At 38.7% G+C, this 14,516-nt stretch overlaps 1 protein-coding gene across 3 annotated transcripts in view; it reads right to left on the bottom strand.

Annotated features, from left to right (window-relative positions):
- The window catches only part of BMPR1A (bone morphogenetic protein receptor type 1A), a 74,287-nt gene that overhangs the window by 29,913 nt on the left and 29,858 nt on the right, over positions 1-14,516 (bottom strand). The window contains exons 2-3 of one of the 3 annotated variants that reach the window (XM_059851203.1): positions 6,896-7,017; positions 5,882-5,933 (exon numbers count right to left, since the gene is read on the bottom strand). The exons of 1 other annotated variant lie outside the window; for it this stretch is intronic. The gene's annotated coding sequence lies outside the window, so the exon portion shown is untranslated. The remainder of the gene's footprint in view (positions 1-5,881; positions 5,934-6,895; positions 7,018-14,516) is intronic. One more of the 3 variants, XM_059851202.1, reaches the window with a different exon arrangement.

The following is a 14,516-nucleotide window of genomic DNA, read 5'->3' as shown; positions in this document are numbered from 1 at the left end:
CATCAGATTTCCAAAGAAGCATTTTAATAGCTGGATGGGAAAAATAAGTGAAGCTGTAGGCGCTGCTTGTTTATCCTCCTCAAAACTGCTCTGGCAGGGGAAAGTTATTTTTTAAGTGTTCTTACTGGAGAAACAAAATTTTAGATAAATGTAATTTGCAAATTACATTTATCTATTAAGTTTGTTCTTTGTGCTAGTTATATTACCCTTATAACTTAAAATTGCAACCTTTCTTATTGTTTGGAATTTTAATGAATAGTTGACTAACTTTTGTCATCTGTGAGCCTTCACTTCACCCTAGAAACTGATGATGGGGATATTTTTATGAGATTACAAACTCCAGGCACAGAACACGAGCAGGTTACCACCTTCACAGCAATGGCAAAAGTGAGCATTATCAGTGGCAAGTTTAGAATAGACTAAACTAGAATCATTCATTATCTTACACAGAACCTGCAAAGTGTTCAGATAAGCATTTATCACTCTGATACTGAGACTATGTGTAAAGTGTGACATGCTCACCTACAGAGTTACCTCACACATAGTGGATATATTAAACTAGATTGCTATATTAGGAAAGTGCTTACACAGGACAAATAATGTAAAATTAATTATATGCTGCATTCAGCATCTATTTTCATCTGCAACATTTAATTTCAACGTGACATATGTAAGAAAGTATTATTGCTCTGGGAAATTTTTCCAGGACTCTAAATATATGTGTCTGAGCTCTATCTCACCCTGCCAGTGTTCTGCAAGTCTTGCTGAGATAAAAACAGATTTTAATGCAAGCTTAAGTTAAACTCTAAGTGCACTGTAGATCCGCTTGGTTAAATAACTACAGAAACACAGCATGCACATGCACACAAATACTCCTCTTAAGTTTGAACAACGTACTGTCATCAAATATACCTTCAAAGACATTTCCAAACCCAAACACAGTAATCTTTCAATAGGTAGACAAAAACAGAGTTCAAAGGTAATGTTTACTTCAACAGTTATAATCCTCTATTTCCTTGCACTGAAGTGGTAAAGCAATACTGGTATTTTTTTTTCACACAAAATTAAAAGCAAATCAGAGCTTTCTGGTCATGAGATTAATGAGATTAAAAATCTCCCATTTGTAATCAACCAATTACACCAGTTCTTTTCTCAGTGCAAAAAGGTTATTTTAAACACACTCTGAAACATTTTTCAACAACTGTTACACAGCAGAACTCAGGACAGCAGGAAATCAATATATAGGGTAGAAGCCTGCTATGGTTTTGAATTAAGTGAAATTCACATTCAACTAATAAAATCAGTAATTTTTTTTTCATTCAATCTTTGCTTTTCTCTCCATATTGTAAGAAAGCAACTGGACTAAGACAGAAAGAAACTAAAAAGGTACATGGATTATATGATATATTCCTTCTATGAATTTCACTTGCTTTCCTACTTTTCTCTTTGACCATCGTTGTGTACAACTTAAACTGCCCATACTCAGTATTACAGGGATGACTTGGACGCTATTTTTTATTGGAAACATTTCCCTCACTCTCCCATCATCCTTAAACTTGAAGGTATCTCCTCTGATATCTCAACAGTTCCTTAAGCTAAAAATGTTAAAAGCAAAACCACGTTCCTCCTCAGTCACGTCTGCATTAACTTTGGCAATTCAATTATTCCTCAGTCATTCAAGATCACATTCTTAAAACTGTCTCATTCTGCCTTTTCTTATGTTGCTTCTGTCAAAGCTGTTATTCCATCTAGGGATGATTTATTCCTTCCACATCTTCACTATCAAAAACTTCTTTCTGTCAGGATTCTTTAGCTTACATTAATCACCTCTAATAGGATGGAATTAAGACTGATTCAAATTAAATCTGTGAAGGAAAACTTGAGGCTACAGGAAAACCACAGATTCCATAACGGGAAACAATTTTTGTTGCTAGTTAAAGAGAATACAGAATTATTTTTGGCAGAGAGAAAGGGGACAGAAAAGCCATCACTATTGAACCTTCTCTATTAAGCACTATATACTATCTTGTAATCCTCTACCACATCCTAAGTATTTTTTTTCATTTCCCTTTTTTCTTTTGAGATTTTTCACACATTTGAGTTAAGAACCGTACTGAAACCAAACCAGCAGATGAAAGACTGCAGTAATTTATTGGGTCAGTGTGACCAGGTTTTGGTAGCAGGGAGCTAAAGGGGTGGCTTCTGTGAGAAGCTGCCAGAGGCTTGTCCAGCCAACACCAGCTGGCTCCAGGATGGACCCACTGCTGACCAAGGCCAAGCCCATCAGGAATGATAATAATGCTGCTAAGATAACATATTTAAGAATAAAAAAAAGTTATTGCACAGATGTGCCTGCAGCCAGAGAAGAGAGGAGGGAGAATATGTGAGAGAAAACAGCTCTGCAGACACCACAGTCAGTGCAGAAGGAGAAGCAGGAGGTGCTCCAGGTGCCAGAGAAGATTCCCATGCAAATCATGGTGAGGCAGCTGTGCCCCTGCAGCCCACGGAGGACCACGGGGATGCAGAGATCCACCTGCAGCCCATGGAGGAGCCCACATCAGAGCAGGTGGATGTCTGTGAACCCACGGGAAGCCTGAGCTGGAGAGGGTCCTGGCAGGGACCTGCACACTGCAGGTTTCCTGGTAGGACTTGTGACCTCATGGAGGACTCCCATCAGAGCAGGCTGTGCCTGAAGGACAGCCCCCCAGGGAATTGACCCAAGCTGCAGCAGTCTGTGCAGCAGGGAAGGAACTCTCCTCCCTAAGCAGCAGCAGCACGAACATGTGATGAACTGACCACAAGCCCCATTCCCCACTTCTCTTCACTGCTGGAGAGGGGAGGTAGGGCCCAGGAAGGAGGGAGGAGTGCGAAGAAGGTGTTTGTAAGATTTCTACTTCTTGCCTGGCTCTGATTTTGTTAATTAATATCCCCGAATTGAATCTGTTTTGCCTGTGATGGCAATCAGTGAGTGACCTCTCCTGGTCTTTATCTCCACCCATGGAGAGGGGAGTGATAGAGTGGCTTTGGTAGGTGCCTGTGCAAATTTTAAAGACCAATAAAGCAAACTTTTTTCCCCCCTGCCCATTAAAAAAGTCTTATTTATTCAGAGATTGGTGGTATCAGCAGACATGAAATTTACTGAGGGGTGGGGAAACTGAGTAGATTGCAAGTGTACATTTGCAAATTCCAAAACAACTCAAAGAGCACGGAACTTCAAGACACCTGTATAAATATTCCTCTTCTCATACACTGCCTTCTCAAAGACTCCAGGGACTCTCCTCTGCACAGGCAGACGCCTTATCACTTCACTTTCATCCCACTGAAAGCCTGGGACTGAAATGTTTCTGTAAAAAACTTTCATATGCTTTACCTGCCAACTGAAACAAATAATTGTATTTCAAACACCAGCAACTTGAATGAGCATGTTTGAACGAGAACAGGAATTTCAGATCTTAGAACAACAAAATGTGTTTGAAGCCTGGTGAAGTGTAGCCATTTGGGAACCCCCCTGCACATCTCCACTGTGGAAATTGTCCTAACAGATGTGACTACTGACCCCTCTACCATTACTCTAAACAGATAAAGATTTTTACTCAAGATACCCTGAAAGTCCTGTACTGTGCTGTAAACTCAAAACATACATATTTTAAGGACATTATAAAAATATCCTTTCTTTACATAGACTTGGCTATGGCACACAAGTAATTTTTTTAAAGAAGGGAACATATAGTAATTTTTTTTAAAGAAGGGAACAAGGTTTAGAAATAAGAAAATTAGAATGTTTTTATCACAGTGTCTTTATAGACATTAAGGATATTATAAAAATACTCTTATCTAAATTGGTCTTAGATTTTGGTAAGCTAACAATTAAGCTGCTTATTATTTTAATATTTACTATTTTAAAATACATTTGAAATCGACCCCTAGAATTATTTTAATTAAATTCTGTATCAACTGAAACATTTTAAAAACACTTCACCTAACATTTCATGAAACTTAGTGAACCTTTACAAATTTGGAACCTCTGGAGAAGGACATTCTTGACTTTTCAACCTAGTTTAGAGCAACCTACTCCACAACTTACTACTTTGGATTGCTTCAAAATACTACCATCAGAGAGAGACATTTATCTGCTTTGTTTTGGCTCAAGAGTTAAAAAACAATTCTTGAAAGCAAAATTAATCCCTGTATTAATGTTCAGTTGAAACCCACATTTTACATTTATTCCTAATCTAAACACTAAATAGAAAGTAAGCAAAACAGGCAATCTGGTATGTTTCTAATTACATATCCATGTTACAATAATCTGGTTGCAAAATATATTCCTATCAATATAAACATCTTCAGACTGCACTGCAAATGCATTCCTTGTATGCTTTTCTCAGTGTAAGATCTTAAATTGTTCTCTATCATACCCCATAAAATTCCCAACCTCAGATTCAGAAATAAAATACAACATTTAGCTTCCTTTTACTACACAGGAACTTGTCTAGATTTCTTTGAAATCTGTTGTCCTTGACACTTTCAAGAGGAGATCCTGAGCCAAACAGAGCCAATATAAAAATGAAGGGATTCTAAGAAGCTTAATCTGACCTTACTGAGCCCGACAGTCTTGACCTAGCAATAGGAAGGCTCTTGTTTTGTGTGGTCTGAGGTCAAGATGATGAGACTACTGGAACAAGCTGGGGTAAGCCAGGGGCAATGGCAGTAAGGAAAGTCCTGTTAGGAGGACACTGCACAACAGAGCAGCCCTAGAGTGGAACCACTGGCACTTCCTGTTTTGATCAACTGATTCACAAGATGACACAGATGTCTGGTTCCTCCACTCCTGGAAAATGCTTTGAGCACACTGACCTGTATTTCCCATTTGTGGTTTGAGCCTCAAGTGGCTCAGCCTGTTTCTAATGGCATTAACTCCTAGCAAATAGTTTGCCACCAAGGAAATTCAATGGCAGCTAACCTGACCTTATAAAATAATTGTTTCCTAACAGAACAGAGAGGATCTTAAGTAGCCTTGATGATTAATAAGAAAATCACTGCAGGAATACCATTTCGTCACTGGCATCCTTCATTCTGAAGCACCTGGAATGTGTTTCTGGCTATTGAATGAACAAACTCCATCACATAAAAGACGCTCCTACCACTACTGGTTTGGAGGACACAGAAGATGACAACTCTAGGGACAGTAGAAGCTGAAAAGTAGGAAGTTGTTCCTAAACTGTCAACAAAAGTTATTGGTTCAGCAGTTGTATGTTAGAGGTCTTTTAATGTCCTTCTAACTCATGCCTTGCTGCAGGCAAGGCAAACTAAGGGAGTATTTGACATTTTAATGGGTAGTGCTGGAAGTCATCCAAGTCCAGTTTTCAACATGCCAAAGAAAATAAAGTAATCATACAACCAAAATCTTTCTATTAACTAAAGAGACAACACCATATGGGACACCAGTTGCAGAAGGGAATTGAGCACACGTAACCCTACTGATTACATGTAATATACTAATCAGAATTTCTCCAGCTTCATTGCACTAGAAATGCACAAATTCACAGGTATAATTAAAACAGCTATTTACCCTACTAAGTCAGAGGTAAGAAAATTCTGCACTGAATCAAAAAAAAAAAGTAGAATTAGCAAAAGTACAATGAAGGGTTGTATTATAGAGATCCCATATTAAAGAATGATAAAATAAACTATCTTGAGAACTGTCAGACATTTGATACTCTTCACTGAACTCTAAAATGAAAGAGACAACCAAATAAATTTAATCCAAATTTCTCTCTGTAAACCAATCAGGAGCTAAGAAATAAACAATCAGGCAGCAGTTTTAGATGCAAACAAAAGACACCTTTTGTATATAACAAGTATTTAAAACTAAAACACTCACCTTTACTGTTTTTTGTAGGTGTCCAAACTCATAAATGGGCTCAAAGACATACCTGAAAGCACGTCAGGCAATGAAATACAATACTGCTGATCTCTGACTCAGGAAGCACATAAAATGTCTGATCAACACCTGGGCAATGCACCCTGCTCACATCTGGTATTTATAGTATTTCCCTCTTTTGGCATTCATGATCAAATTTTTTCTTTTGTCTTTGTCCTTTTGCTATTGAAATTCAGCCATAAAAGGTATGAAAACAAGAGGCAGTACATAAGAGCAGGAATAATTAGTACAAGGACTTGCTTTTATTTGGTTCTGATAAGCTCCCCTCTTCTTGCCATTTCTGTGCTTGTGGACATAATTCCTAGTAAAAAGAGAACCAACTGTGTGAAGATAAAGAAATTTTGTGGTGGAGTGGTGTTGACATTTTATTTTTTGACAGATCAGCTATTTACATACAGGGAAAGCAGAAAACAACCTCCCTCCCTCAACTGCTTCTAATACTACTCATTTTTAAAAAGACAGTGGACTAGAAGGCAGAAAAAGTAACTTGTGAAGGTGGTTGGGGGTGTGTGTTTTGTGTTTCCCTTTTCAAAACAGTATTGTGTCCAGTTTTCAACCCAACTACTTATGCTTATGCCCTGCCACTTGACACTGTGTAAAGCTTTATCCTAGACATATCAGCAAAATAATGGACTAAACTAATAACAAACTAAAGCATTAACAGTAGTCATGACTAAGCAGATTCTACCAAACAAAATTTGCCTGATACCATAACTCTTCTCCAATATGCCTTTGTATAACAGATGTCTTTGTAGTTGAGGCTGAGTTATCTTTTTTCATAACTGAGATACAGACAGAGATTAGATCAAACAGCTGTTTTAATATGGTATTAAAGACTGTCACTAGCATAAATAAAGGTTGCTCTGAAATTTTTTATAAGATATGGTGTCTACTTATCATATGCTTTTTATCCCTGAAATACTTGAAATAAAATTTTGCATGCATTAACCTTACCTCCGAATTAGGAAACTGAATGAAACTGTATTGTACTTCAAGCTTCCTCCAGACTGTTTTCATCTGTACTTCCACTTCATTAGTTCAAAGGTGGTATTATGGAAATGCATATTTCTACTGATCTGCAAAATACAAAGAGGATTTGATTAAAGAGATGGCTGAAGAAACTGTGTTGACAGTTTATGGTCCAGAATGTGAACTGCACATTTCAGATACTTGTATCTGGAATTACAGAAACCATCTCCTATGATGAGCTGCTCCCAGCTAGAAACTTCCTAAGAGTCATGCATATCCAATGCTGCACAGTTGCAGCAGTTGAGACAAAAAATAACCTTAAAATAATTTTACTGCTATCAGTAATTGGTCATATTAAAAATGAACCAACAAAAACATTTCTACCCTTTAGCTGGAAAATACCTTTGAGATCATTAAGTCCAACCTATGACCTAACACCACCTTGTCAACTAGACCATGGCACTGAGTGCCAATTCCAGTCTTTTCTTAAAACACCTCCAGGCATGGTGACTCCACCACCTCCCTGGGCAGTGCCATCACCCTTTCTGTGAAGAACTTCTCCCTAATGTCCAAAGAAAAGATACATTGTTGGTGACACCAATGGAAAAAACAAGCCATGCACAATTCAATCATTACTATAAACACCAGAGAATCTGAAAGGCTGCAGTTCCACACCAAATATCCACTGTGTCATACCATTAGTTCCAGTGGACCAGAAGCTGCAATATACAGAGAAATAATTGATAGGCTTTTTGTAGCTGTGCACAGGCATGATTACTCCTGGGAGCTGAAAAGCAAGCCAAGAATTTAGACAAAGGTACTGGCAGTCAGGTGGGTTTGATTTTTGGTTTGTGTTTTTAAACTGCTGTACATCCCAGCATCAGGGGAAAGCCTGCACAGGCACAGTCTCTTACCCAGGTCTCTTAAGGACTGTGAGCAAGTCTGACTTGTGTTAAATCCCAGCATTTTCAGATGCATTGCTGATAGCTGAGATGGGCTTATCAGCTTTGTTAGTTTGATTCCACAGTGAGCAGATGCCACCTATTGCCAACTTTTCCCATTTTATCAGTGTCACAATTTCTGAATGTTTCCATCATCTGAAGCTTTTGAGAAGATCCTACAAGAATTTTACCATTTAGAAGTCCCAGTCTTATAACTGTGATCATAACCTTGAAAATCACACAAAGGCTTGAACACCACCACTCCAGCTACACTGTTAAATAACATACGACCACTCATACAGTGTAGAGATGGAATGACTTCTGAATACCAAGGCCAACAGGAGGGGTGCAAACAGAGAAACCATGTGTATGATTTCCAGCAGAGAGAGTTTCAGCATGCACTCTCCTTCTCTTTTCCTTTCTAAGCACCATAAAGACCTTTCCATTACAAGAAGGTCAGAATACTTCTGTCTCCACATCCATTTATAAGCACTGCTCCTCACACACTGAGGTTTAATAGTCTTGGTAATAAATAATAAATTTGTGCTAAATGGTAACCCAAAACCATCCAGAATATCAGATAGCACCAGTTCTTAAAAACAACTGTCTCCTCTGAGCAGACAAGCTGACACTTGACTTATTTCTTCCATGGTAAAATTGAAAAAACATTCTAGCCATGCACTTGTGTTTGTAGAGATTGTTTTTGCTTTTTAAAGTCAAGAATCTGTGAAATATACCTATCTCCTCTCCTCTCTCTAACAAAGGATCTCAAGTTCATCTTCTGATGGACTCCAAAAGAACAACAAAAAAAAAGTTGGTGTGCTTTCTGTTTTTACAACACATCCAATCTCCCTGTATCTAGTATCTGATTAATATAAAGTTCACTTTGTATTATTTAAAACATTTGCTTTGCAAGAGTAAAGACATTTCTGAACAATGCAGCTTGGGGTTTTTTTGTTTTGTTTTTAAAACCATGTCCTCCCTATATTTTTCCAAACTCCCAAAATGATGAAGTAGCTGTTCAGTTCTCTAAGTATCCATTGCCTTTCCTGATTCCAACCCCGTGGATCTGATATCTAAGCTCTCTTATTAAACAACTTTATTTTGGTGAACTTCCTGATCTGCACGACTCTAGGTATGCCTATATTAGCATTTAATTCAAATCAGGACTGCACTTTTCAAGTCCATCTCCCAAACAACCCTCTTTTCCTTGCTTTGCTTTACATTGCAAAGCAGTCATCAAGTACATGAACCAGATTTCTTTTGAATAAAATCAGATCAGAGAATGAGCTTCAGGTGTACATTGTACACGCTCCAACCACCAAGAGGAATTCAGCCACAGAATCAGACCAGGACAGGCTTGAAATAAAACTCCCACCACCTGTACAGCACTTATGCCAGGTTCTCAGCACCTGACAGATCTGATCTTATTACACCACTCTGCTTGGTAATGTGGACACAGACTCTTTTATGACTGAATTTTTGTGTCAGTTCCAGATTCATCTCTCCCCTTTTTAAAAGGAAAACTACAAAACCTCTGTAAGATATGGGACAGAAGTTAACGATAATTAATAAATTATGGGAGTGACCTCACAGTGTTACTGTTTCTTCCACTTCATCAGCATGAAATGCGACTTGAGAACATACTCAATTTTATAAAAAACAATTTACTTAAATATTTAGTTTTATACATTTAACCACACTGCTTAGTTATTAATATGTAAGTTTTTCAAAATGTTTATTGCCATTCTTGATGGCATCTTTCAGAGAAGTGCAACCAAGTACAAAATGAAACAAGGGATTAAAATATTTGCACAGCTATACCTTTACTTTATTAGAATTTGCAAACCTACAGCAACTATAAGAGGCACAACTTCAAAAGTACAGAGCCTCACAGTGCTTGTCACTAGTTACATGTTAAATCCAGATTTATCTACAAATTGCTCTTAATGCCAAGATTAAATTTGAGATCTTTATATACTATCAAGTGAAAAATATCAGCACTCAATTGGGGAAAAGAAAAATCAGAATAACATGAACACACTAGCTACCTAGATAACCCAGAAAACTGCAGATTTTCTGCCACCGGCAGGCCCCAGGGAACAGTCAGAATATCTAAACTGAGTTGATTTAAACCTCATTCAGGAGTGGGGGTGGTTCCCCTGCTAGCAGAGTGCAGGAAGCAGCAGCTATGAGCAGGACAGACAGACCGCAGGAACTCGCAGCAGCAAAGCTCAAGTCAGTCTAACTTGCCTTGAGGAGCAAACTTACTCAGCCTGTGGATTCCTTTTTGCTTGTCTTACCATGTATCTCCAGTTACTGCTTCCCTTCTCAGCAGTTCCAGTTTCTTTAGTTCCAGGGCCACATCCAACTCATTCCCTCACCTGTCTCTTTTGATGCCAAAAACTTTCCTGGCACTTGCCTTCTCCTGCTTCTCTTCTGTTCATTCCCACTCTGCTCCAAACTGCCTCACCAGTTTCCAGGTGGATTACTTTATTCATCTTAAATTATCTTTCTTCCTGAAGGAGCCTGCTACTTGTTAAATACAGTATGTATTTAAGGAACAGAAGTTTGTAAAGTGGCTTAAAGTAACATAAGAGTTAAACTAATTCAAGTGCAATCAAGTACATGAACATACAAGGACTGATTGGTACAGACAGGGTTAAATACTTGACCATTCACTCCAGCTTCCAGTTACTTCCTTCCTGCTCTTTCACCTCCTCCAGACATCCACAGAGCACTTCTGCAGGCTGCCCACTCAGGTAAGCATACCTTTATTTCAATTTATGAAACAGAATTTGTTTTGGAGTTTCTGTAAATTCAAATCATGGCACAGACACAGGCTTGGGTGATATCAGACTCACAGATATCAGGGAAAAAGAAGGTCAAAACCATTCGGCATCTGAGACTTGGGGTGGGAGCAAAGGGGAAAAGGAGAAAAGTGTGTGGTGTTCGCAACCCATCTCTGTGTGCAGTGTCTGAGTTCATGGCCAGCTGACAGCTCTGGTAACCAGAGATGGGAGAGGTTTCAGAAGCAGAATTATTCCTCTTCAGGTAAACTACAGTCCTAGACAATAGGCTTTTTGTTAGAAATCTATGCACACTGAAAACACACTGCAGACCCATATAGTAGCCTGGAAGATGCTTCAGTTAACATCTCATGAAAATACAGAGATTTGCCACTAGAAAATACAGCTAGAATTCTTGTCAAGTATTGCTTTTACAGGACTACTGCTGCTCTGAAATATGAGTTCAATTGCAGAGGGAAAAAAACCATACCAAATTTCCAAATTTTACTCCATAGATCATGTCCAAAGATAAGAATTTATTAAGGAATCGTCTTTCAAAAAGTTTACATGTGAGCTAAACCCCCACAGCATGCTGGGAAAAGCAAACATCATACTGTATGGCAAATCTGGGGCTTGCTGGTTTTGTCTGTCAAACAGTGAAAATATATGAGCAAGAACATCTCATTGAACAAACAGTCCTTCCAAATACAATGAGACCAATTAATTAAATAAAACAAACTGTCTGAACAAACACTTTACAGTCCCTGGACACCATGTCTTCCAGGTAGCAAGAGGGGAAAGTGAGAGCCTGAGACATGCTTCAAGCACATTTATGTGATCTTTGAGGCACGGTAATTCAAAACTGTTCAAAATCATGTTAGTAAAAATATACCTCCATGAAAGTTAATTTTTAAAATTAACTTTATACCTACCTTCCCTTGAATTTTAATTAACAATCATTAAGTTATTCTTGCAAGGTATTAAAAATGCAAGGAATTATAAAACATTCAAGCACTTCATGTGTTACAGTTCTTCACATCTGTATTACACTGGTTTGGCCCTCCTATATATCTGGTCAAAACACAAAAATTAGTTCAGAATACCACTGATCTTTCCAGCACTTCCAGGTTGTTCTTGGAAAGCCTAGATTTTGTGTTTTTTATTGATTACTGCATGGATCCTTGATGGCAAAAGCATTCTTAATAATTTGTGAGAACTTCAGAAATACTACCATGAAGCAATTTGAAGGAAATGAGATATCACACAGGACAGAAATAATACAGATGGAAACATCAACTGGGCAATTCCAGTACTAATCTAACCTGGCTAGTTGGTTGTGTAGGCAGATGGAGTAATTAATGAGTGCTGCTGCCACTAATGGAATCAACTCCTGATTGACCTTACAGTCTGACAGAAAATATAGGACCAATCTGTACAATTCAAAAAACCCCCAGAAACCTACAACTGTTTTTCCTTAACTCAGTCACCCTCTTTTTTGAGGGAGAAGAAGTTCCCTATCTGAGCCATACAACCTTTTTCTTCCTGATTCTGTTTTTTAATTTAATGAACATGACTAGCTGAAGTTCAATGGACCAGGCCTAGCACAACAAAAACTTTTTTTGCAGAACAGACAGCTCCTCTTGTCTACTTAAAAGGTATCAGAAGACTCCTCACATCACTTGTCCCATTTTCATAGGAGGGGAGAATCTGTGCCCTAGAACAACCTGAGCTTTTCCTTCTGAAGCCTTACAACCATGCAAGAACACACAGACACAAGACACACTGAAGAGGTAGCACCTGAAGGACCAACACACTGTGTAGCAGCTAAGCAAGCACTCTACCTGCCCTTGTTACACATTTTTGTTTTCATCATCTTCAATGCCTGTTGAGATAGAAGACAAAATGGTCTACACAGTGAAGCTCCTGAAATATCATTGCCCCTGGTCATAACTAGAAGTATGAGAGCACAAAAATTCCTGAGTAAGGTGGGACTGTGCAGTATCTGACAGGAAAAAAGAGCATTTTCCAGAATGACACCAATCTGCATAAATTACAGTATATCATATGTGGATGTGACAGCCTGGTCAGAGAGCGAAAAAACTGGATTAGTTTTCTCACAGTGGACTTGTGAGACTTTTTAGGGAGTTGTAGAGAAATGATGATAACTTGCTGTATAAACAATCTGCAGGTGGTGTTTTCCTGTTCTGTTTTTCTATTCTTCCCAAGGACTGTTTGTGAGAAAGATATTTTTGTTAATTAGCTAATCAGTAGAATGCATTGAACCAATCTATAAAAGAAGACAATTTTCGTATTAAAGCTGTTGTTGTGTAAACCATCCTTCTTGTGAATTTGTGTCATTTCTTGCTCAATGGTGACAACCATACTCTCCACAACATCCAGTGGCACAAATGATTCATTATAGGGGGCATGAGAATCCAGGCACAAGGCTCATTCTGCCTCATCAGTAGGGCTAGATAATTCCACCAGGCCTTTACTTTGCCCTGGCAGATGTAATTTTCCATACCAGAAAGAGTCTAAGCCTCCTGATTTCTTAGAGGATATCTTCAGTGTTTTATTTTCGCATGCCTAGCTACATCATCTGTAGTCATCTGAAGGACTCCACAGGCTGCTGTGCTCCCAGGAATGCTGCAGAATTCTTCTCAGTCTTCTTAAATATTATTCACCAGTGAGCCAGTAGAAGCTGAAAAATCAACTCACTCTCCAAACTTCAGAGGTAAAAGGAATCTGACAACAGCTTGCTGTTAAAAGAAAAGCAGTTACCCTCAAAAGGAAACCCATCAGCCTGCAGCAGTGGTGACAAATCAAAGCCACCAGTTCATTCTGTGCTGAGAGGTGAAGTCAGAATTTGACTTGTCAAGCTTTGTCAAGTAACAACTGGGCAAAAGCCTTTGCTGAGCAACTCCTTCTTTCAACATATCCCACAGCTCTCCAAGTATCCAAAACAATTTCTCTAACAAATATACTTGGTTTTCAAGAGAGATGTAAAACTCAACTGCTTTAGCACAAGTTTTGAGGTACCCAGCCAAAAGCTCCTCCACCCACAATCTCAGCCTCCTCTTGGGATACTGATGACAGAGTGGTCCCACAATGACAATTAACAACCTTCTGCTGTGTCTGACATCCCTGAAAACATAAGGCTGCTTGTGACACCGCTGACTTCATAAGTGTTCCTGAGTTGCAAAAAATTTTATCGAAAAACCCCTAACCCAGGCTCCATGCTGTGTTAAACCATCAGGCACATTTCCCAGTGAGCTGCAGACAGTCACTGGGCCACACTTGCCACCTGGCAGGTAGGTTGCCTGGTGTGGATGGAAGCAAGAATTCAATTGGATCACTTGGCACACAGACTCTGAGGCGCGCGTTCTTATCCTGATGCTGATCCTGGGAATGCTGCCCAGAGTGCCATTTCTCTCTGACAAAAGAGCCAATGAAATTTAGCTTCTGCCTGTCCTGCAGGACATATTAGACCACATTCTGATAGGTGATCCTCTTCTCCCTCCCCCTAAGATTGCTGCAAAAGGTCAAGTATTTCTTCTATCTGTCTGTTTTACAGAGTAATTCAAATGGTGAGAAACATTTTCAGGAACCCTTCGATTAAAAAAATTAAATAAATTCTGTTAAAACTTTAAAATCCCATGGTTTTGTATACTATCAAAATACTATAGAGCAAACCACCTGAAAACTACACTAATGTTCTATCACACTGCCTTATACCTTGGTGTGTGTAGGACTGATGTTTTCTTTCTTAAATTTAAATTTTACATAAAAATGTTTAAATTTTTAAGTAGTGTGATGGGTTGACTCGGACTGGATGCCAGGTGCCCAAAGGCACTGTCACTGCCCTCCTCTACTAAA

Source organism: Haemorhous mexicanus, chromosome 7, assembly GCF_027477595.1.
Source record: "Haemorhous mexicanus isolate bHaeMex1 chromosome 7, bHaeMex1.pri, whole genome shotgun sequence".
NCBI lineage: Eukaryota > Metazoa > Chordata > Aves > Passeriformes > Fringillidae > Haemorhous > Haemorhous mexicanus.
Note: the sequence above shows the minus strand (reverse complement) of the source record. Positions and strands in the feature narration are given on the sequence as shown.